Genomic DNA, 24,248 nt, shown 5'->3' on the forward strand with positions numbered 1-24,248 from the left:
CAAAGGGGCCTCACTCAATCTGGAATGGTGGGCCACACCTACACCCAGGGGCATTATAGGTGCAAGTGACAATCTAAGCAGCAGGCAGACAGGGCAATCAAGGGATCCACTAGCCTGAGGATGTGATCATGAATGGGTCAAGCATATTCTTGGCTAAGGCTACAGGATTATGCAGAGGAGATGCCAAAAATCTTTACTGGAGGGAGGTATTTGAGCACAATTTCTGTCCAAATACTGGCTGACCAGTAAACTATGCTGGAAAGGACAAGAGCAAAGAACAGAAAGCTAGGTTGAAAAGTTAAAACAAAAAAACTGAGCAGAGACATAAACAACAACACACTGCAGGAGAGACATTTCAGATTCATCCCAGTTACCTAAACAAAAACACAGCAACCCTTTTAAAGGGAAAAATAGTAAGAATCCAAAGCTGCAAAATATTATCTAAAGTGTCCAGTTTTCAATAAAAAATTAAGAGACCTTTGAAAAAAATAGGAAATGTGACTCATACACAGGAGATAAAAAGCAGTCACTAGAAAAACAATGTCCTCAGATGATGAATTTCACAAAGAAATCGAAAGACCTATTTTACTTTTTTAAATATTTATTTATTTGTCAGAGAAGAGAAAGCACAAGCAGGGGGAGGGGCAGAGGGAGAATCAGGCTCCCTGCTGAGCAGGGAGCCCGATGCGGAACTCGATCCCAGAACCCTGGGATCATGACCTGAGCTGAAGGCAGACATTTAACCCACTGAGCCACCCAGGCACCCCAAAAGAGCTATTTTAAATATGCTCAAAGTACTAAAGGAAAGTACATTTTAAAAATTAAAGAAAAGTATAACAATGAGTCAACAAGTAGAGAATCTCAATAAGGGAACAAATTATTAACAGGGGAACAAATGGACATTCTGCAGTTGGAAAGTATAAAACTGAAAAGAAATTTCAGGAAAAGGGCTCAATAACAGGTTCAAGATGGCAGAATAAAGAAATCAGTGAACAAAATAAGTCAATAGAAACTGTGCAATCTGAAGAATAGAAAGAAAAAGATTAAAATGAATAGGGCCTCTAAAACATGAAGGACAATGTCAAGAATATCAACATGTGTTTAACAGGAATCCTAGAAAGAAAGAGGTAGAAAAAATACCTGAAAAAATAATGGCCCCAAACATCCTCTAAACTGATGAAAAACATCAATCCACACATATCCAAGAAGCTCAACAAATCTCAAAGTAGACCTCAATAAAGATCCACATAGATACATCATAGTCAAACAAGTGAAAGACAATGAGAAAAATCTTGAAAGCAATAAAAAAAAATTCATCATATACAAGGAAACCATATTAGATCAATAGCTGATTTCTCATTTTGAAACACTAGAGGCCAGAAGGTAGAATGACATTCAAAGTGCTAAGGGGAAAAAATAAGAATTCTATATCCAAAAAAAATATTCTTTCCAAAACAAAGACAAAAGGGACACCTGACTGGCTTAGTCAGTAGAGCATGTGACTCTTGAACCCTGAGGTAGTGAGTTTGAGCCCCGTGTTGGGCATAAAGATTACTTTAAAAAAAATTGGGGGGGGGGGCGTCTGGGTGGCTCAGTTGTTAAGAGTCTGCCTCCAGCTCCAGTCATGATCCCAGGGTCCTGGGATCAAGCCCCACATCAGGCTCCCTGCTCTGTGGGAAGTCTGCTTCTCCCTCTCCCACTCCCCCTGCTTGTGTTCCCTCTCTGTCTCTGTCAAAAAAAATAAAATCTTTTTTATAAAAAAAAAAAAAATTTTTTTTAAATTTTCTTAATGGGGGTGCCTGGCTGGCTCAGTGGGAAGACCATGTGCCTCTTGATCTCAGGGTCATGGGTCCGAGCCCAACATTGGGTGGAGAGATTGCAAAAAATAAAATAAAATAAAACAATATAAAATAAAATGTAAAAAAAAATTCCTAGATAAGCAGAGTAAGAAATTTCATTGGTAGCAGACCTGCTTTACAAGAAATAATAAAGGAAATTCTTTAGGCTAAAAGGAAAGAATTTGTGACTCAAATCCACAAAATGAAATGCAGACAACAAAAAGTGGTAAATATGTATGTTAACATAAAAGACCCTATAAATGATTACTTCTTCTCTTACCTTCTTTTAAAAAAATAAATGGTTGCAAAAAGCAATAATTATAACACTGAGATTTATAACACACAGAGATGTCACATATATAAAAGTAATACTATAAAAAGGAGAGAGAAGATGGAGCTCCTCTCTACTGGTACAATGTTTCTATATTTTACTGAAATTAAGTAAATATTAATTTGAAGAAGACTGATAAATGAAGATACAGATATAATCAATCCCTAGAGCAACCTTAAAAAAAAAAGAAAAAAGAAAAACCTCAAAAAATACAGTTAAAACCCCCCCCAAAAAAAGACAGTAAAGAAGGTACACAGGAACAACAAATGAGACATTAAAAAATAAAATGGCAAATGTAAATCCAACCATATTAATAATTGTATTAAATATAAATGGCTAAATACTCTAACCAAATAGCAAAATATTGTCAGAATGGATAAAAAAAGATCCAATTGTAGGGGCGCCTGGGTAGCTCAGTCGCTAAGCATCTGCCGTCAGCTCTGGTCATGATCTCGGGGTCCTGGGATCAAGCCCCGCCTTGGGCTCCAAAAGATCCAATTGTAAAAACACGAAACAACAACAAAAGATCCAACTGTATGCAGTCTAAAAAACATACCTTAGGTTCAAAGATACAATAGGTTAACAGAAAATGGAAAAAGATATATTATGCAAAGAGCAACCATAGGAGAGCTAAAATGTTTATATCAACATCAGATAAAATAGACTTTAAGACAAGAAATATTACTAGAGACAAAAAAGGACATTTCATAATGATACAAAGGTTAATATATCAGGAAAATATGAAAATCAAAATATATGAAGCAAAAGCTAACAAAATGAAAAGGAGAGAATTCAACACCAATAGTTGCAGATTTCTAGCCCTCACTGTAAACAGATAAAACAAGACAGAAAGTCAAGAAGAATTTAGAAGACTTGAATATTATCAACCAATTCAACCCATATGACAGTATGGAACACCCCACTCCTGGGTGGTTGCTGGCATTTACAACTGGGTACAGGGTAACCCCAAATTAAGATGTGGACTACTGGAGGGCGCCTGGGTGCTCAGTGAGTTATGTGTCCAACTCGGCTCAGGTCATGATCTCACGGTTGTGAGACTGAGCCCCATGTCCGGCTCTGTGCTGGACATGGAGTCTGCTGAAGGTTCTCTTTCTCCCTCTACCCCAACCCTCCCCCCTTTTTACTCTCTCCCTCTCTTTAAAACAAAAACAAAAACAAAAAAAGGATGTGAACTAATGGAAAAGTAAAAAGAGAAATAAGCAACTTTAATTTGAACTACATAATACTTAGGAACATAGGTCTCGAAGAAAAAAATACAGAAATACAGATTTGGACATTATCAGTGTAAATAGAGGTGCTAGATGAATATATAAGCTAATCCAGGGAGAAAGCATAAAATTAACAGAGAAGAAATTCTAAACAGAATTTTTTTAAATGTGAATCTGTTGCTTTAGTGTATAAACTAATGGTAAAACAATTATCCTTGGAGGAAAAAAAGATATGAAAGTATCAATAAAACACACAGAAGAAAGTCTTCCTTCTCACAATACAGTCTGAGATGTTTAACAACTTCCTGAACTAGCATTGTGAGAATGGACCATGATTGATGGGGTCTTATCTAAGGCCAACCACTACAGGAAACCCTCCTGAGAGTTTTGACATAGCAGTATATATAAAATCATTAAGCACTCAACATTAAGAAAGGCTTGCCTTTTATGCTGTTCAATTTTACTCCTAATGAGCAACTAACCATCCTTTTACACCATTATAATGACAAAATGAATGAATAAACTGAAACTGTATTGTCCTTCCTAATGTGACAAATGCAAACTGAAGTCATTTGCTGTTAGAAGTTTACTGTTGCTACAGGCACTTTTCCGTTGAAACCACAAGTTGACACCAGCACAGCCCATTAAGTGAAACTGCTTCTAGGTACAATTTTCCTCTACAGTCATGTAAAATCAGGCATTTTAATTGTAAGCACTCTTACATCTGTTTATTTCATATCACCACCCTAGACCTGTAAGAAATATAAGCAGCTAATGCTTCAAACAATCTATACGAACCCATTAACTTACACTGCTTCTCCACATGTACAAGCCACAGTATTAGATAATTCACGAATTCCAACATTGCTCTTATACAAAACAATGCATTAAATACGGCTTTCTATTTAGACAAAAAAGCTACTTTTTTTTTTTTTAAGATTTTATTTATTTGACAGAGCAGAAGCAGAAGCAGAGAGAGGGAGAAGCAGGCTCCCTGCTGAGCAAGGAGCCTGATGTGGGACTCGATCCCAGGACCCTGGGATCATGACCCGGGCCGAAGGAAGCCGCTTAACGAACTGAACCACCCAGGCGTCCCTACCTTTTTTTTTTTTTAAGATTTTATTTATTTAACAGAAAGAGACACAGTGAGAGAGGGAACACAGCAGGGGAGTGGGAGAGGGAGAAGCAGGCTTCCCGTGGAGCAGGGAGCCGGATGCAGGGCTTGATCCCAGGACCCTGGGGTCATGACCTGAGCCAAAGACAGAGCTTAACAACTGAGCCACCCCGACCCCCCCAAAAGCAACTTTAAAGAGGATCAATGTTTTAATGACAAAATAACAATGCTTCTGACCATTAGAGTAGAAGAGATAATATTTCCTCTGTCACAAAAATTTCAGTTAAAAAAAATCCTTACAAGTGATCCTATTTCCTTGCAATAAAGTAGGATTTTTCCAAACAGGAAACCTTCTACTGTTTTATCTAATCTAGTGTCAAATACCAAGTGATAGGGCTTACACAAACCACCCCTGGGAGAACACTGTTTCAAATACAATTTATAACATAGATTTTTTCTCAAGATTTAGTCTACCTTGGTTTTTCATTTTGTCTAAAATTGATACTAAGAAAAAATTCTGTCTATACCTATGACCAAAAACCTAACATAAAAACAACTACAAGGAACACCAAAACCTTTAATATGAGTCTGCTCTTAGCCTCAATATTTAAATTCCTTACCTACTTCCCTCCCCCCAAAAACTATACCCACAAAATTTCAAAGCTACTAAGTAGGTGTTGGACCACTAAAATACAAATTTGGATACAAGTTTTCTGCTCTTTAATCAAAATAGTCAGACTCTAAGGTTTTTTTTTTTAAGAAATATTGAAAATATTACCAAAGAGAAGTACACACATTGTTAAATATATAATTTGATAATTTTTACAAAATGAACATACCCATATAATGACCACACAGATACAGAGCATTCCCCAAATTCCAGAAGCCTCCCCCATGCCATCTCTAATCATTACCTGCCCTCTCCCAAAAGTAACCATTTTTCAGACTTTATCACCACAGATCAACGTTGTCTATTCTTAACCTTCAAGATGTTATAAACAAATGGGGGAATAGTCTATATTCATGTAGTGGAAGGCTCATTATTGTTGAGACATTAATTTTTCCCAACCTGATCTAATGATTCAGTGTATTCCCAATCAAATCCCCAAGCTATCTTGCACATATTGACATATAGATCCTAAAGTTTATATGGAAAGGCAAAAGATTCAGAATAGTCAACACAATACCGAAGACTGAAGGACTGACATTACCCAACTTCAAGACTTAACTATAAAAGCTAATCAAGACAGTGTAGTATTAGCCAAAGAACGGGTAACACAGATCAATGGAACAGAATATAGTGAGCCCAGAAATAGATCCATGCAAACACATTTAACTGACCATTGACAAAAGAACAAGAAAAGCAATTCAGTGCATAAAGTCTATTAACCAAATTGTACTGGAACAATTGGACAGTCACATGAAAAAAAAATCGTCTAGACACAGACCTTACACCTTTCACAAAAATTAACTCAAAAATGGATGAGACATAAATGTAAAATGCAAAACTATAAAACTTCTAGTGGGGAACCAAGAGAAAATTCAGGTGAACTTCGGTTTGACAATGAATTGCTAAATATGATACCAAAAACACAACCCATAAAAAAGACTTTATTTGAATTAAAAATTTCTGCTCTGCAAAGACTGTCAAGAGAACAAAAAGTTTGAAACATATGTCCAAGTCTCACCTTTAAAAAACACAAAAACACACTTCTCTTTTTTTTAAGATTTTATTTATTTTTGAGAGAGAGAGAGCATGAGCAGGGTGAGGGGCAGAGAGAGAGAACCTAAAGCAGACTCCCCGCTGAGCACAGAGTCCATGCATGGCTCAACCTCACAACCCTGAAATCATGACCTGAGCCAAAACCAAGACGGACGCTTAACTGACTGAGCCACTCAAGCACTCCCAAAAGCACACCTTTCTTGTTCTTTCACTTCAACTATCAAACTTTAGGATCTATCAGCATCCCTAATTCCTTATCTTCCACTGCTTAACCCAATGTAATCTAATCTCTGTTCCCATCATTCCACCTAAAGTTTGCTAAAACTACCTTTATTTCAAGTCACTAAATCCAAGAGACATTTTTAGTCTTCATTCCTTACCTCTCTGCAGTATCTGATGCTGGTGACCATTCCCTCCTTGAAAATCCCTTTCCATTGACTTCTATACCATCACACTACTCTGGTTTTTCCTCCTTCCTCTCCAATTCAACCAACTTATATCTCCTTTACTGACTTATTCTCATCTCTCTAAATTATGTTTTTTAAGAATTTTTTCCCCATTTAAACTGCCATGTTTCATCCCACTGAATTCTCAGCCCACATAAGATCATTTAAGTACCACGTCATTAGAAATGGGAAGGCCACTGAGAGAAGCCAAATATTCCATCATCTGTTCAACCAAATATTCCATCGTCTGTCATCTGGCTTGATGAGGAACACTTCCAACGTGAGGTGTTAAGAGTGATGTTCTTCAACTTCAACAATGGATTATCTGTGGGAAAGGGCCCTGGGTGTGTCATGTCCAAAGTTGCTGCTTTAATAACCCCCGTCTGAGGAGCTTCCACCAGGTCATCTTGGTGGACTAATAGACATTTACCAGTTTGTTAAAGGATATGAAGCAACAGCCAGATGAAGAGACACATAGGGAAAGTATGTGGAGCTTCCATGCCCTCTCCGGGCATGCCACTCTCCCCAACTTCCTAGTGTTCAACAACCCAGAAGCTCCAAATTTAGTTTTTCATGGCCCAGTCTTAGGCCCTCCTTTCTCTTATTGTACTTCTAAGTGGTATCATCCACACCCTTAACTCCCAAATTCACACCTTTAGCCCAAAGGGCTCTTCCAAAGATCCCCAAATCCTGATGATCAATTGCATCCTTGACATTCTATTTAAATCATCTCAAAGATACAGCAAATTTAATGTTAAAAAAAATACCCAAACTTGCCTCTCCTCTAGCAAGCAATTAATGTACAATTAACTCTGTCTCATTACCAAATCCAAAAACATACCCCAAAATCCCATTCCATCACCAAGTCCTATCAACTTGGCCATCCAATACATCCTACAAGTATTTTCATTTCTCTACTGCCTGGTTGAAGCTACCATGACCCACTGCCTGGGCTATTATAATAATCATAGTGGAGGGGTGCCTGGGTGGCTCAGTCGTTAAGGGTATGCCTTCAGCTCAGGTCATGATCCCGGAGTCCTGGGATCGAGCCCCGCATCAGGCTCCCTGCTCAGCGGGGAGCCTGCTTCTCCCTCTCCCACTCCCCCTGCTTGTGTTCCCTCTCTTGCTGTGTCTCTGTCAAATAAATAAAATCTTTAAAAAAAAAAAAGAAAAAGTTCATAAAAACACCAGTCCTGACACTAGAAAAGGGAATTTGAAGTGCTATGTGTCCACTGACAAATTATTAATGTCCTCTAAGCCTCAATTTCCTTGTTTATGAAACTTCAGTCCTTGTCAAGATGAAATGAGTAACACATTTAAAGTACCTAATACATAACAACCACAGAGTCAAATTTCAAGAAACAGTATTTTTTTAGCCTTTCTATTCTCTTCTTCACTTCAAGGCCCTCACAGAACTAACATGTCACTTCTCTACAATGTTATCTGGATACATTCATGTATTCAGCACATATTTATTGAGTACCTAGTGTCAGCTACCGTGCCAGGCACTAGGAAATATATAGTACCTTAACAGTACTTACAGTCTAAGGAAGAGACAACTGAACAACCACACAGTTGAATAATCACACAAATAAATATAAAATTTACTACTATAGTAAGTATTACAGAGAGAAGATATACTGGCACCATAAAAAGAGAAAAGGAAGAGGAATGTAACATAGCCTAAAAGATGTAAGAAGGCTTCCTTGAAAAGTAAATAGGAACCCACTGTTTTAAAAGAGAGGAAGGAGATATAGATTTAAGCTGATTTGTACTTCAAAAAGAGCACTTTGGCAGCATAGCAGGGACAGGATGGAAAAGAAGACAAATAAATGTCAACAGAACAATTCGAAGGCAAGGCAAAAAATTACAGTAGCTCTAGACTGATGGTACTGGCAACAGAGAGATGTGGATGCAGACGAGACCATAGAGCACATATGCGGAGTGAGAAAGGCAGGTGTCAAGAACAAGTCTCTGGTTTCTGGATTCTGCAACTAGTCTGACAATAGAACCAATCACTAAGGGAACATGAAAGGACCTGTATAATGAATGGAGGGGAAAAGGACATCAAGAGTTTGGTTTTAGGCTTAGGGATTTTCAAGTGCCTTTGAGACATACAAAGAAATGTGGGAGAAGCACTAAGTATTTAATATTCAGGTCTAAAACTCAGCAGAGATTGGGGATGGATTTTCCTGCCAATAACATTAAAGTATTCTTGGCATTCCTAAGACCAAATAAAACAACGAATTAGAAAAATAATTCAAATACTGGGGCGCCTGGTGGCTCAGTTGGTTAAGCATCTGCCTTCGGCTCAGGTCATGATCCCAGGGTCCTGGAATAGAGCCCTGCATTGGGCTCTCTATCAGCAGGGAGCCTGCTTCTCCCTCTCCCTGCCACTCTCCCTGCTTGTTCATTTTCTCCAATACTTAAATAAAATATTTTTAAAAAAAAGAAAAATTCAAATCTTTGAGAATCAGTTACCATTGTCTCTATTTGTCTGCACCTGACTCTCACTTTATATAAAAGTAATGACATGAAAAAGAAAGGCAGCAAAGTAGAGAAAGAAAAAAATAATTTAGGTAGGAGTCAGAAACTTGGGTTCTAACCTTAGCTCTGCTACTAACTATGTAACCTAAGATGAGTCTCTCCCTTTGTTCTTCAGTTCCTTATCTGTAAAACTTAAAAAGTTGAGTAGGGAATGGAAATACAGATTTTGCAGGTTAAGAGAAACAATGTAAGAATGCTTTAAAAAGTCTAAAGCATCATAGACATGTATTGCTCAACACACTATTTAGACACTTCTCAATAAATAGCATGTATATAGGAAAGACGAGCAGTTGTTTTAGTAGTTATTTTAGTGCTAATCTTACATTTTAGTAAAAATAACTGCAAATAATCCAGCCTTTGGCATGATTGCATAGAACTGTTTGATGCCCAAGGATACACTACATCTGTTTATATACATATAAATAATAACATTAAAATCAAGCACTCTTGGGGTGTCTGAGTGGCTCAGTCAGTTAAGCTTCTGGCTTCGACTCAGGTCATGATCTCAGGGTCCTGGGGTCGAGCCCCACGTTCAGCGGGGAGTCTGCTTATCTCTCTGCCCCTCCCCCCGCTTGTATGGGTGCGCACACACTCCCACTCTCTCACAAATAAATCTTTTAAAAAATAAAATAAAATAAGGGAGCCTAGGTGGCCCTGGTCATGAACCCGGGGTTCCGGGATCAAGCCCCACATCGGGCTCCCTGTCAGCAGAGAGCCTGCTTCTCCCTCTCCCTCTGCTTTGCTCTCCCTCTCACTCTGTCAAATAAATAAGTAAAAATATTTAAAATAAAGCACTCTTTAGTCTCCAGAAAATCAGCTAAGCATTTAAATGTATAACCCACCCCCAACAACTCTATAAGGCAGATACTATCACCCTATTTTACAGATGGGGTAAAGTTAAGGAATTTGCACAAAGTCAATACTGGAGTTGGGATTTTCACAGAAGCAAGTTCTTTACCACTCATCACTCCACAGTATATCCCACCTAGCACCATACCTTAAAATAAGGAGCTGCTCAATAAATATTTGCTATTGATAATCCTCAATCCTATTTTTTCATAAATAATTAGGTGGTAGTTTTGTTAAACCAAAGTGTAAGGGCTTTGGACTTAGAGAAACAAATCATGATTATACAGAGGAGTTTATACAGAGAATCTGCAGATTTTGAAACACTTAAACATGTTAGGATAAAGTAAAGGGAGAGCAAAGTGCCATGCAAAACCCACAAGATTTACAGTAAAAGGACTTTAGTTTTTATCTAGCAACTGTATGACTTTGGACAAGTCATGTAACTTCTCTGAGCCTATTTTCCAGCTAGAAAATGACACAGTACTAACCTCAGAATGTTATTTTTAAGATTTATTTTTCGGGGGCGGGAGGCAGAGGGAAAGGGAAAGAGAGTCTCAAGCAGACTCCCTGTTGAGCACGGAGCCAGACGTGGGGCTCAATCTCACACCCTGAGATCATGACCTGAGCCAAAAACCAAGAGTCAGACACGTAACCAACTGAGCCACCCAGGCACCCCCCTTCAGAATGTTATTTTGAGTATTAATTTCACTAATGTGTGAGAAAATATTTTGTAAACCATTGAATGCTAGATTAACAAAAGAGAAACATTTAATTTGCATTTTATTGTTTTTAAAACAGACCTGTTCTTGTCCTAGCCTAGGAGAAAAATTTCTTCTAACACTTGGCATCTTTTGAAAAACTAGTAATAAATTCTTACACCATTGGGGGGGGAGACATAAATATTTGTTATTGATAACAGTAATAAAGTCAAGAAAAAGAGTGCTTTCAATATTGTGATTTCAGTCAAAAGCGCTAAAGGATATACAGCCAAAAACTGGAAGCCACCAAGATGTCCTTCAGCAGGTAACCATTCAAGCAAACTGTTGTACATCCAGACAATGGAATATTATTCAGTGCTAAAAAGAAATGAGCTATGGGGCACCCGTGCAGCCCACTTGGTTAAGGGTCCAATCTGACTCTTGATTTTGGCTCAGGTCGTGACCTCAGCGTGGTGAGACTGAGCCCCTCATCTCGAGATCCAAGCTCAGCAGGGCATCTGTTTGAGATTCTCTCCCTTTCCCTCTGCCCCTCCCCCTACCTGTGCCTGCTTTCTCACTCTGTAAAATAAATCTCTCTAACAAAAAAAAGAAATGAGCCATTAAGCCATGAAAAGACATGGAAAAAACTTAAATGCATATTACTAAGTAAAAGAAGCCAATAGGAAAGGCTACATACTCTATTACTCAAACTATAAGACATTTTTGAAAAGGCAAAACTATGGAGACAGTAAAAAGATCAGTGGTTGCCAGAGGTCTAGAGGAGGGAAAGATGAACAGGTGGAGCAGAGAGGATTTTTAGGGCATGAAACTACTCTGTATAATATTACAGTGGTGGATATACATTATAAATTTGTCCAAACCCAAAAATTGTACAACTCCAAGAGTGAGCTCTAATGTTAACTATGGATTCTGGGTGACGATGTGTCAATGCAGGTTCCTCAGTTGTTAGAAACGTACACTGTGATGGGGGTTGTTGATAATGGGGCAGACTATGCATGTGTGAGAGCAAGGGGCATATGGAAAAATCTCTGTACCTTCCGTTCGATTTTGCTCTAAACAAACTACTAAAAAAGAGAAATAAAGTCTATTAAAATAAATAAAGTCAAAAAAAAAAAAAACAAACAAAAACCCATGGTTGCCAAGGAGAAATGGAGAAGGGGGAGGAATGACAGGTGAAGCAAAGGAGATCTGTAAGGCAGTGAAACTACTCTGTCGGATACCATAATGATAGACAGGCATTAGACATCTGTCAAAATCCACAGAACTGTTATTCCGTGGTATGGTATCTCTATTTTTCAACACAAAAAGTGAGACCTAATATAAACTTGGACTTTGTAATGTATCAATATTAGCTCATAATTGTTAACAAATGTACCAAATTAATGCAAGGCGTTAATAACAGGGAAACCGAAGAGGAGGTATATAGGAACTTCCTCTCCATTTCTCAGCAAACCTAAAACTGCTCTAAAATATAAAGTCTATTCATTTTTCTTAAATGCTGAGGAAATTGTAAGCTTGGAGCTGCTGGAAAGTCAACTGTGCTCTCATGAGAGGAACGCCTGACTGAAAATGAAGCCCACAAAGAAAAGCAGTAGACAGTAGAAGCCAGTATACAAACAGAAAAAGAGTGCCCGGATATCAAATGAGTTCCCGGCTCCAACTAGGTTAGAGGCCAGCTGCACACTGGACTTATCAAAATCAAAGTTAAATGAACCTATTACATCTCATTCTTGCTTTTTAAAAAATGCATGGGATGCTACAATATACACATATTACAGTCATCGCTGCTAACAGAAAACCAGCACAGCTAACGGATTTACTTGCGGACTTCACTGAAAAGTCGACATGAGAGCAATCTGCACTGCTCTGGCCTTTGCTTCTCACCATTAGAAAACTAGTGCCTGTAAGCACTATTACTGATGACTACTGCCAATTTTAGATACAGCATAAAACTCAACCATGAATTAGCCAAGACCTCAATGTTTCAAAAACTTTCAAGGGTTATTTTATTTTTAAAGATTTATTTATTGGGGCACCTGGGTGGCTCAGTTGGTTAAGGGTCTGCTTCGTCTCAGGTCATGATCCCAGAATCCCAGGATCGAGCCCCACACTGGGCTGTGCGCTCAGTGGGGAGTCTGCTTCTCCCCCTGTCCCTCACCCTGCTCGTGCTCTCTCTCTCTGGCTCTCTCAAGTAAAAAATAAAATCTTTAAAATAAATAAATAAATAAAGATTTATCTGTGTGTGTGTGTGTGTGTGTGTGTGTGTGAGACAGAGAGAGAGAGAGAGAGAGAGAGAGAGAGAGAGAGAGAGAGAGAGGGAGAGAGAGGGAGAGAGAGAGCATGCACGAGTAGAGGGAGAGAATACCAAGCAGACTCCCTGCTGAGTGCAAAGCCCAACTGAGGGCTCGATCTCACCGCCCAGGAGATTAGATCATGACCTGAGCCAAAATCACGAGTTGGATGCCCAACTGACTGAACCACCCAGGCACCCCTCAAGGAATATTTTAAAAAGCAAGAAAAGATATAGGCGATTTCAACTGAAAAGCCTTTAGTCACCATTTTTAAGAACTGATGGCTATTTTATTGCCTATTTGTAGGCTTTTTTTAAAGCTATAATTTAAAGGGCACCTGGGTGGCTCAGCAGGTTAAGCAGCTGCCTTCGGCTCAGGTCATGATCCCACGGTCCTGGGATGGAGTCCTGCATCAGGCTCCCTGCTCAGCAGGGAGCCTGCTTCTCCCTCTCCCTCTGCCTGCCTCTCTGCCTACTTGTTCTCTATGTCAAATAAATAAATAAAATCTTTAAAAAAAAAAAGGCTATAATTTAAAAAGATACACACAATAAGTGGTCTATCTGCACTGACAACTACCTAAACAATTCCATTTAGGTTTCCAGAACATTATAATTATTTTTATTAATTATTGCTCATAGTTAACCTGAAATATATAATCCTCATTTCTAAGAAAAGAATATATAGGTCAATGGCCAAGATATATTTAGATAGATTTAGATAGATATATTTAGAACAGTTTCTGAATTTCCAACCTGCTTCTTAACCTAAGACTAGATTGTGCTACACAAGTAGCCTCCTTTAACCAAAATGAAGTTCTGAACATCTGGATCTTTACAAAAGATCATTTAGGTTATACACTTTAAAGATAAGGCTTTCATATAGACTCCTTTAAAATAAGCTTTCCTAATGTATTTGAGGTTTGATATTTAAAATTTGGGTTTTGCCCATAAATATACAAGAATATCTCTTCTGTGTGAATCAAGGCACATCTACACTGCACACCAAAGAAGGTAAACAAGACTGCTCCTTGCTTAGACCTAGTTTCAACAGTAAGGCCTATAAGGCATATATTGCTCAAGTCTCACCTCAGCATCATTTTGCTTCATTAGGCTCCAAATTCTTCAACATGCTAAGATCTTTTCTGATTCATGGGATTTTGCACTTGCTGTTCCCACTACCAGGAAAGCACTCCCTGTCGCTCTTTTTTGAAAGTTGGCTCGCTCTTATATTTCAGATCTCAATTCAAACTCACCTTTAAAAGGCCTTCCTTAAATATACTAAAACACCTCCTCTCTCACCCATATCCCATTATTCTGTTTTTTAAAAGGAGACTAAAATTACCTTGCTCATTTGTGTTTACAGTTTATTGTCTGCTTCATAGAATATGAGATACAAGAGGGCAGGGGATTTGTCCCACTGATTATTGTATCTGCAGCATCTAGAAAAATACCCAAAACCTACCAGACACTTAATATTTGTTGAACAACATATATTTATATTCAGTATTTATTAAGCAAGAGATATTTTGCTAGGGCCTCTGATATCATTTTTTAAAAATAAGTTTCATTAAAATAGAATCTTGAGGACATTTTGCTTTTTCAAACATTGGCATTTTAAAATCCCTTATTTTTTAATAATTTCCCAACCATTTAAAAATTTTAAGGACGAACTCTGCCAGAAGTGCAGTTACCCTTTACTTCAGCACTAACTTTATCTACAAATGCATCATATTAGCTTAACACATGCCTTTCAGATATATATAATAATGATAAAGGCTTAAGTGACAAATATTTTTTCAATAGCAGCTACAGGAAATGCAAATAACATGCCATTTTTTTCCTGGTTTAAATCTATGGCTCAATTAATATAAGCTATTAATGTTTAAATAAATACTAAGCCACTTCATAATTTGGTTTCACCCACAATTATACAAGAATACATGTTTTGTGGGGCACCTGGCTGGTTCAGCTGGAAGAATGTGCCATTTTTTTTTTTTTAAGATTTTATTTGACAGACAGAGCGCGCATGCTCAATCAGGGGAAGCAGCAGGCAGAGGGAGAGGGAGAAGCAAGCTCCCACTGAGCAAGGAGCCCAACGCGGGGCTTGATCCCAGAACCCTGGGATCATGACCTGAGCCAAAGGCAGCCGCTTAACCGACTAAGCCACCCAGGTGCCCCGAGGGTGCAACTCTTTATCTTGGAGTCATGGGTTCAAGTCCCACACTGGCTGTAGAGATTACTAAAAAAAAAATAATAATAAACTTTAACCAAAAAAAAAAAAAATTTTGTGTAAATCAAAATATATCAACATTTTACACTTAAGTAAACAGGGCTACTCTGATAACTTTCCCTAAAACCAAATATCCATTGTTTTTATTCACTTTACAGAAACCACACAAGCAGTATACTTTTCCATACTGTACTTACTTAAAACCATGCCCAAGGCATACCGTACAATTAATCAATAAAAGTAAAAACTATGCTGGGACACCTGGGTGGCTTAGTCGGTTAAGCATCTGCGTTCAGCTCAGGGTCATGATCTCAGGGTCCTGGGATCAAGCCCCGCATCAGGCTCTCTGCTCAGTAGGGAGTCTACTTCTCCCTCTGGGGCTCTCCCTCTCTCTCTCAAATAAATAAAAATAAAATGGTTAAAAAAAAAGTTAAAACTATGCCATATAAAGGAGGGAAGGAGTTATTAAGGGAAGTGCTGTCCAAATAGCCTCACAGCAGTCTAAGCAAATATTTTAGTTATTTTTTTAATTGGTTTAGCTTTGAAATCCAAATATTATTAGCTGGCTTACAGTTTAAATATTCAGTTATATGTGTTTGTTCAGGTGTTTGTTTTTGGGTTTTTTTAAGGACTTTTTATTTTGGGGGCACCTGGGTGGCTCAGTGGGTTAAGCATCCAACTCTTGATTTCGGCTCAGGTCACGACCTCAGGGTTGTAAGATCAAGACCCACATGGGGCTCCACGCTGGACAAGGAGCCTGCTTAAGGTTCTCTCTCCCCCTCTCCCTCTGCCCATTCCCCCCTAAAAAAAAAAAAAAAAAAAGAGGCTGTTCCATTAAAAAAAAAATTATTTTTAAGTAATTGCTATACCCAACATGGGGCTCTAAACTTATAACCCTGAGATCAAGTCACATGCTCTACTGACAGAGCCAGCCAGGCACCCCTCAACTATGCATTTATTACTGAATCTATGATTCAAAAATGATGCATTCTTGCGGGAGAGGAGCGCACGGGAGAGGAAGGTCGTGAGTAGGGACTCTTGCTCCTTGCTGCTCAAGAAATGTCTTCACTTTCAGAATATGCCTTGCACATGACTCGTCTGAGTGCCCGGCTGTTCGGTGAAGTGGCCAGGCCTACTGATTCCAAATCCATGAAAGTGGTGAAACTGTTCAGTGAGCAGCCTCTGGCCAAGAGGAAGGAGACTTATGACGGGTATCCAAATCACAACACTTATTTTGCGCTCATGGGGACTGTATGTTTTCTTGGCCTCTATAGAGACGAGCACCAGGACTTCAGGGATGAGCAGTTGCGTCTAAAGAAGCTTCGTGGCAAGGGGAAACCAAAGAAAGGAGAAGGGAAAAGAGCAGCAAAAAAGAAATAGTGTTGGTCCATCAGGAGAACAAAGTTCTTTCTCAGCAACTGACAGCAGAAGAAGGTGTATTTATCTTTCCACATATTCAAAGAATGTAAGCTTCCAAAATTGAAGATTATTTGGAGGAACACAATCATTTCTGTGTTGAAGTCCAATCCAGTTGAATTGTGACTGGTTTCCTGGACACAGTCTAATTCTGCAAAGTTATTTTGGCCTTGGTTTTATACTCTGATGTTTACCTCTTTCTCTAAAGAAATGAATGCATAGGTGATTGAAGAAAAAAAAATGATGCACTCTCCTAGCACTAAAAATCAAAGCAACTGGACTGCTTCTATGCTGTTGTAAAAACACTTCTTATATGAATGGAACTTAAAAAAAGAAAAATCATGAGACCACCACCAACAATGCAGCTTAACTCTAAGAGAATAGAAATTTCTGCCTCCAAGACAGTTAAGATATAAAATAGATTATAGCCTGCATATTCTACTGACTCACTTTAAGCAGTAGTAACTTTCCTAGTAATTGGGACCAAGATTTAAAAAAAAGCAAAATCCATGACAATCAATTATGGGTCTTTAAAACCACTCTCTAAGTTCTTTGCCAAACTTAGCCTACCCTACACCTAAAAACTTAAAAAAAAAAAAAAAGCCCACGTTAAGGTGTTTTGAAGTTTTGCATGGTTTTACTTTTTAAAATATAAACATGAACAGAAGACAGAGACCAAGAGACACATTGCAAGCCAAGAAAATAAAACTAGAATGGCTTTCAAACAGTTCTGTATGCCTACTTCCTGCTGATGTAGGCAACTGTCAAAGATTATAAAGTGACTCTACAGTGTCAGACAAGTTGGGTATCAGAACAGATAGTATGACAATCTAATGGTGGGAGAGAATGACAATATAAATAATCACCCAAAAAATTAGCACCTACTAATTATTACCTGATTTTTCTGACTGTGGCACACAACACATACACTGCTATGAGAGTGATTTTTAAAGCAAACACACACACACACACCGAGAAAATTTAAGCCCAAGAAATTAAGAGTTAACCTTAAACACGGGGGAGGAGGGAAACAGCACATTATGAAGAAAGCAATAAAAAGAAACCAGTTACTTGTGCAAATGTTTTTACTCACCCCCCTCAGCCCCATTATACTGCAATCTCCTTTGAAAACAGGGATTATGTTAATCATCTTCAGTTCATTCACAGTTCCTAATATATAATGCTTTTTCCCTAATACATAATATTTAATAAATATTTGTTAAACTGATGAACTGAATCATTTTTAAAAATCACCAAGACCACTAAAGAAACCCCTTCTTTGCTTAACAGCACTATCAACTAGTATATAAAAACGTATTCCATTACACAGAGTCAACATGATTTCTGACAGTGTAACTCTCCTTTATCTTTCCACATAAAAACGGAAGACAAAAACAGACACCACTGCTAATAGCCTAGTAAATCTGTTTCCTTAGAATACTGTATATAAATGTTGTGAACTTATGCATAAAGATGCAAAAATCAGACACTATGAAACTAAAAGGCAACATAACACAAATAAGGTAAAAGCAGCATTATCTTACTAAAGGTCACAAAAAGCCCCCCTCCCCAGATGTTCAGTTCTAGGAAGAGAGTCCATTATGTCTATAACAGTGATGTTGCCAAATCTTTTGAAATAGAAAAATTAACCTTTTTTCTAATTTTTATATATACACACTTCATTTTTTTAATTTTTTTTTAAGATTTCATTTATTTTTGAGAGAGAGAGCACGAGAGCACAAGTGGGAGAGGGGGCAGAGGGAGAAGCAGACTCCCGCTGAGCAAGGAGCCCCATGCAGGGACTCGATCCCAGGACCCTGGAGTCATGACCTGAGCCAACGGCAGAAGCTTAACTCAGCCACCCAGGTGCCCACTAACCTACTTTAATGACAACAGTACTCTTATCTTAGTAAGCACCAATATCTCAAAACAAATTTTGCTCCCAAAGGACTTCTTTTGATTATTTGTTGGATTTGGGGTGAGTTTTTCCCCTGAGAAGGTGTAGGTAGCATGGATAATATGAACAGTGCAGAAACCAAAGATCAGGCCTGAAATAAACCCCCTATAATATTACAATGTAGCGGAAATAGCCCTCTTCTCCACAGCAACTCATCTGTCCCCTTAGCTCTCAAAAGGGAGAGGTTGAAAAGGCTATAAACAAGGTTCAGTATAAAAGCCTCAGAACTGGGAATGATGAAAGGCATTCAGAGTGAGGAATTAGGAGTAATTAAGTAATGCAGCTCAGCAATGAGTATCAACAGCTGCTAACACCACAGAGAACCAAATGTTATGTGCCTCCTGATGCAATTACTCAACATCATCGATAAGGTATATTTTTGCCCCTTCAAAGAAAAAGGAGAGAAACAATATACATTACAAGGGTGCCTGGGTGGCTCACTTGGTTAAGTGCCTTGGGCTTGGGTCATGATCTCAGGATCGTGCCTCACATCAGGCTCCCTGCTCAGTGAGGAGCCTGCTTCTCCCTCTCCCACTCCTGCTCCCCCCGCTTTCAAATAAAATCTTAAAAAAAAAAAACAATATACATTATAGAAACTGAATCTGATCAAGCCTCTAAACCTAATACCAAATAACAAGAGACCGAGGGGACAGAGGAACATGTTTAAAACCACCATAGGAATGTAACTGACAAATTCAAATGGGGAAAACTGTTTCTTCAACAATTTGCCGGGGGGGGGACCTTTAGATTACCAAACAATACACAGACCTTTTTTGATTCAGTGAGAATAAGTATAAAAATACATTTATGAGACAATGGAGCAATCTGAACACTAAATATCATATGACAGTAAGGAATTATTGCTAAATATTTTCAGTGTGATAATAGTTACTTGGGTTTTTTCCTTCATGAGTGAAGTTGACTAAGAAACTGCAGTGCTAAAAGATTGGAGTACAGAAAAGGAACACTAAAAATTAACGCAGCTGAATGGATTTGGCCCACCCAGACTGAAATATAAATTGTGAGATTGCAACCACGGGAAGAGAGTGGCTTTGCTTGCTTGCCAGCCAACCTCTTCTCCACTGATACAAGCTCTATAAATAGACCAAGAGTGATAATAACTGCTCAAATCACTTCATGTTGCAGATACTACCACTACTGACATGTATCTGGCCCAGCCTCAGACTGTGAATAAACTAGCATCAAGAGCCAAGGAAATACCAAAAGGAAAGAATGCACTATGGCTGATGTAAGACCCTCTAAGTACTCAAAAGCACCATCAGTATAAATCAAGGATACTTTAAAACACAGGTTCTAGATTTCCTCCAAGATCTCTGCTCTGGCCATTTCTATCTCCCTCAGAATATAGTACACATAAAGATGGGATAAAGATGGGTCACCACATGCTAGGACCTGAGGTCCCCAAGATAAATGATGCCAAAAACCTAACATAGCAATTATATGATGGACTGTAGTGTAATAAAGTAATGGGAAACCCTTGATGATAAAGCACTGATGTAAGAATAAACTATGCTTCTATGCTAGGTTAAAACTAGGGCAGACAGGATACCACTTAAAATCTTAACCACATGAGGTTTTTGTTCTTAATACAGACAGGAAAACAGTCCTGTTTTCCCAGAGTTTTAGTCCACACCCAACTTCCCTATCCCCAACAATACCTTTCTCTAATTATAAGGCACCTAGCAAAATGCTGACTCAGAACATCATAAAAGTTTTTTTTTTTTTTTTTAAACCAGACAACTCAGTATAAAATAACTTCTGGACACTTTGGTCAGTATCTTGTTTCCCTAATGTTTACCACGCTAATGAAAACTTAAAACTCTAAATTACCTAAGCACAAGCCTAGTTTATCCACAGTCTTAGGAATGACTGCTATAAGTTTTAAAAGATTTAATTTTCTTGCTCTCCGAACAATCAAAATTAATTTACTAATACACGGACTTGAATTCCAGGCAGAGGAGAAAGTATTTTATAAATGAACTGGCAATACAAAAAAGAAAATTCAAGTCTCCAATCATTTTCTTTCACATTTAGAGACCTATTTAAGAAAAATGTCATGGGAGGGGCGGGCAAGGAGGAAGAAAAATGTCATTCTCCAATACCTTATTTGAAATGATTTTAGGGGCGCCTGGGTGGCTCAGTCATTAAGCTTCTGCCTTTGGCTCAGGTCATGAGCCCCGCATCAGGCTCCCTGCTCAGCGGGAGGCCTGCCTCTCCCTCTCCCACTTCCCTTGCTTGTGTTCCCTCTCTAACTGTGTCTCTCTCTGTCAAATAAATAAATAAAATCTTAAAAAAATAAAATAAAATGATTTTATAAAGGAAAAGACAACTCCATACTACACTTTTCCATACCGTACTTTTTTCTGGTATAGCCTACTTTTCTTCACATTTTAGGGCACGAAAGAAGCTTACAGGACATCTGGCTCACTAGATTTGAGTACCTTATGCAGAAATTGTTTCTTTTCTCTTTCTACCCATCCCTACCTGGCACCTAAGTACTCAGTAAATGGGCTTCTGATTTAACCAGGTATAAGCACCCCCACATACAAATAAGTCAGTTCTGTGGTAGGTTTCTACTTTTAATTAATCTTAACTAGAAAATAACCATCCAGGTAGTTTTAAAATTGAATCAAGTCAAATTAATAAATTAGAATTTATACCATCTATCTCTTGGCTATTAAGTGACAGAATCAGAGGTCCCTGTTTTAAATAAAGACATGAAAGAGAACAGAAACAAAACTTAAAATGAACACTATAAAGCCACAAATCCTAAACAAGACAATCGTCAAATCTGAGTATGCTGGTTATTTTGTGTTATTTTTAAACCATGTTTACTATTATCATCTACTACTAATATGTTATGAAAAATATGTATAATATATACAACACACATTTCCTCCCTTAGCCCAGAAATATAGAAGGAATATAAAATACTTCTTAGTTTCACCCTGCTCCTTCCTTTTACAAGGATCTGTAGGCTGAGTGTGAAAACTGAACATCAATCCCACTTGTGCTGAGAGGCTGCCCACACAATCAGAAAACACTATTTCCCCTATCTACCATGAGCCCTGAAAGAGTAAGGAATGTAGGTACAATTAAAGATAAACCTTAAAAGGATTTAGAAAAGTTTCATGACAACAATCAAATTTAAATTTAAGACTGGAATTTAAAAACTAAAGAAAAATAACTACCAATCTGACAAGTAAGAATCAACCCAAAATAAAAAATGAAAATCAGTGGGGCACCTGGGTGGCTCAGTCAAATGAGTGTCTGACTCTTGATTTCGGCTCAGGTCATGATCTCAGGGTCCTGGGATTGAGCCCAGCGTCACTGTCACGCCCCACAGTGAGCCTGCTTAAGATTCTCTCTCCCCCTTCTCCCTCTGCCCCTCTCCGTTCGCTCACTCGCTTGCTCTCTCTAAAATAATAATAAAATTGAACCAGTAACAGTTCTACTCACTGAACATAAGGATGAAGAAAATCTTTCAAAAGGAATGCCTATCACCTCCTTCATATTCCACCTTAGCTTTTTTCCCCTGAAAGAAAATAACACTTTAGCAGAGTAAGGTACCTTCACAACCTATCCCTCTGTAAACTCAAGGCACTGGCCACACTTAACCAGTCAAGATCGACACTCATGACCTTGGGTAAGCTGTTACCTAGCCTGGAAGGCCCACCTGGAAACTCATCTCAAAGTCAGATTTAAATGTTTAAGTTCTTTTAGCACCAGGACCTTGTCAGTCCTTCTCACCAGTGTATCTCTAGCAACTAGAGCACTAGTGGCACACAGTAGGCAACCAGTAAGTTAGTGTTGTGAGAAGAGGTTCTACCTAAATGTGTTGTCCTCTGTTTTCTCAAAGTTTTCAATAGCTCTTCCCCAATTACTAATATATCTATTTCATTTTCACTACAGCTATCCAAGAAAATTTATTTGGGCCCAGATTCTTTCCTAAAATAATACAGAATCCCATAATTGGTACGGTTCAAAAGAAAACACATTAATAGCACATTTTGAGGGGCACCTGACTGGCTCAATCCATAGGGCATGTGACTCGATCTCAGGATCGTGTTTGAGCCCCATGTTGGGTGTAACATTTACTTAAAAATAAAAATTTTAGGGGCTCCTGGGTGGCTCAGTTGGTTGAGCGACTGCCTTTGGCTCAGGCCATGATCCTGGAGTCCTGGGACTGAGTCCCACACAGGGCTCCCTGCTTAGCAGGGAGTCTGCTTCTCCCTCTGACCCTCCCCCCTCTCATTCTCTCTCTCTCAAATAAACAAAATCTTAAAAAAATAATAAAAAAATAAAATTTTAAAAGTAGCACTATTTTGGGACACCTGGGTGGCTCAGTCGGTTAAGTATCTACTTCGGCTCAGGTCATGATCCCAGAGTCCAGATCCTGGGATCCAGCCATCAGGCTCCCTGCTCAGCAGGGAGTCTGCTTCTCCCTCTGCCCCTCCCCCTGCTCATGCTCACTGGCTCTCAAATAAATAAAATCTTTAAAAAAAAAAAAGTACCACATTTTTAATCTTTTACAGGTTTTCTCAAGTACTGTCAATCATAAGCACGTAAGCATGAATATACATTTATTTTCACATCTCTAATCACATGCAGGAAAATTAGGGAAGTCTAAGATGATTTGCCAAAATTACAAACATAGGGTTTAGGTCTCTACTATACACCTGTTCCAAACTTTAAAAAGAAAGAAAGAACAAAAACAAAACCATTCTAGGGGCGCCTGGGTGGCTCAGTCGTTAAGCGTCTGCCTTCGGCTCAGGTCATGATCCCAGGGTCCTGGGATCGAGCCCCACATCGGGCTCCCTGCTCCGCGGGGAAGCCTGCTTCTCCCTCCCCCACTCCCCCTGCTCGTGTTCCCTCTCTTGCTGTGTCTCTGTCAAATAAATAAAATCTTTAAAAAAAAATTAAAATAAATAAAATAAATAAAAAAACATTCTAATTCCACATACATCAAGTTTACTCACGCAGATGTCAGAACAAAACCGAAAGATTTAGGATCCCAGCAAAACAACTCCTTGAATACTAAATTTCCAAGTTACACAAGCTTGGAGAAGTTACTAGTCATACAGTAGACTGTATGGTACTTAAGGTACCAATGTCACTTATAAAATAAAATCTTTGAAGGACATATACTGAGCACTCAGTTCCAAGAGAACTGCATTAAATTAAAATCTAAGAGGAATTTATCTTTAATATCAGATCTTGGGTTAATCACGAAGAGTATAAGACAAAGAGCATTAGAACACTTTCATAAATGCATTTAATAATAATATAAACTAAATCAGTAACGTAACAACTACACTGTGAACGTAATATGAAGCTAGCACTGGGGAAAGCTTCCAGCTCCACTTCTTTTTCACAAAAAGAGGTCAGAAAAAAATATTTTCATTAAGAAATCATTTAGCTGATACTTTAGATATAATTACCTGGAAATTTCTCTCTGCCTTTCATATTGTATACACTTATATTGAAGTTTACATCTACAAAATGTTAATGTTATGAAAAATAAGTATAGTTTGAAGT

The 24,248-nt window shown here is 38.3% G+C and overlaps 1 protein-coding gene and 1 pseudogene across 3 annotated transcripts in view; one reads left to right on the forward strand and one right to left on the reverse strand.

The window, feature by feature from the left end:
* ARK2N (arkadia (RNF111) N-terminal like PKA signaling regulator 2N) overlaps positions 1-24,248 on the reverse strand; it is an 81,400-nt gene that overhangs the window by 54,579 nt on the left and 2,573 nt on the right. The gene's annotated exons all lie outside the window — the stretch shown is intronic.
* Positions 16,334-16,762, forward strand: LOC114205002 (small ribosomal subunit protein mS33 pseudogene; annotated as a pseudogene).

Source organism: Eumetopias jubatus, unplaced genomic scaffold (genome assembly GCF_037043125.1).
Source record: "Eumetopias jubatus isolate StellerSeaLion01/CBP00866 unplaced genomic scaffold, mEumJub1_p1.0 scaffold_16, whole genome shotgun sequence".
Taxonomy (NCBI): Eukaryota; Metazoa; Chordata; class Mammalia; order Carnivora; family Otariidae; genus Eumetopias; species Eumetopias jubatus.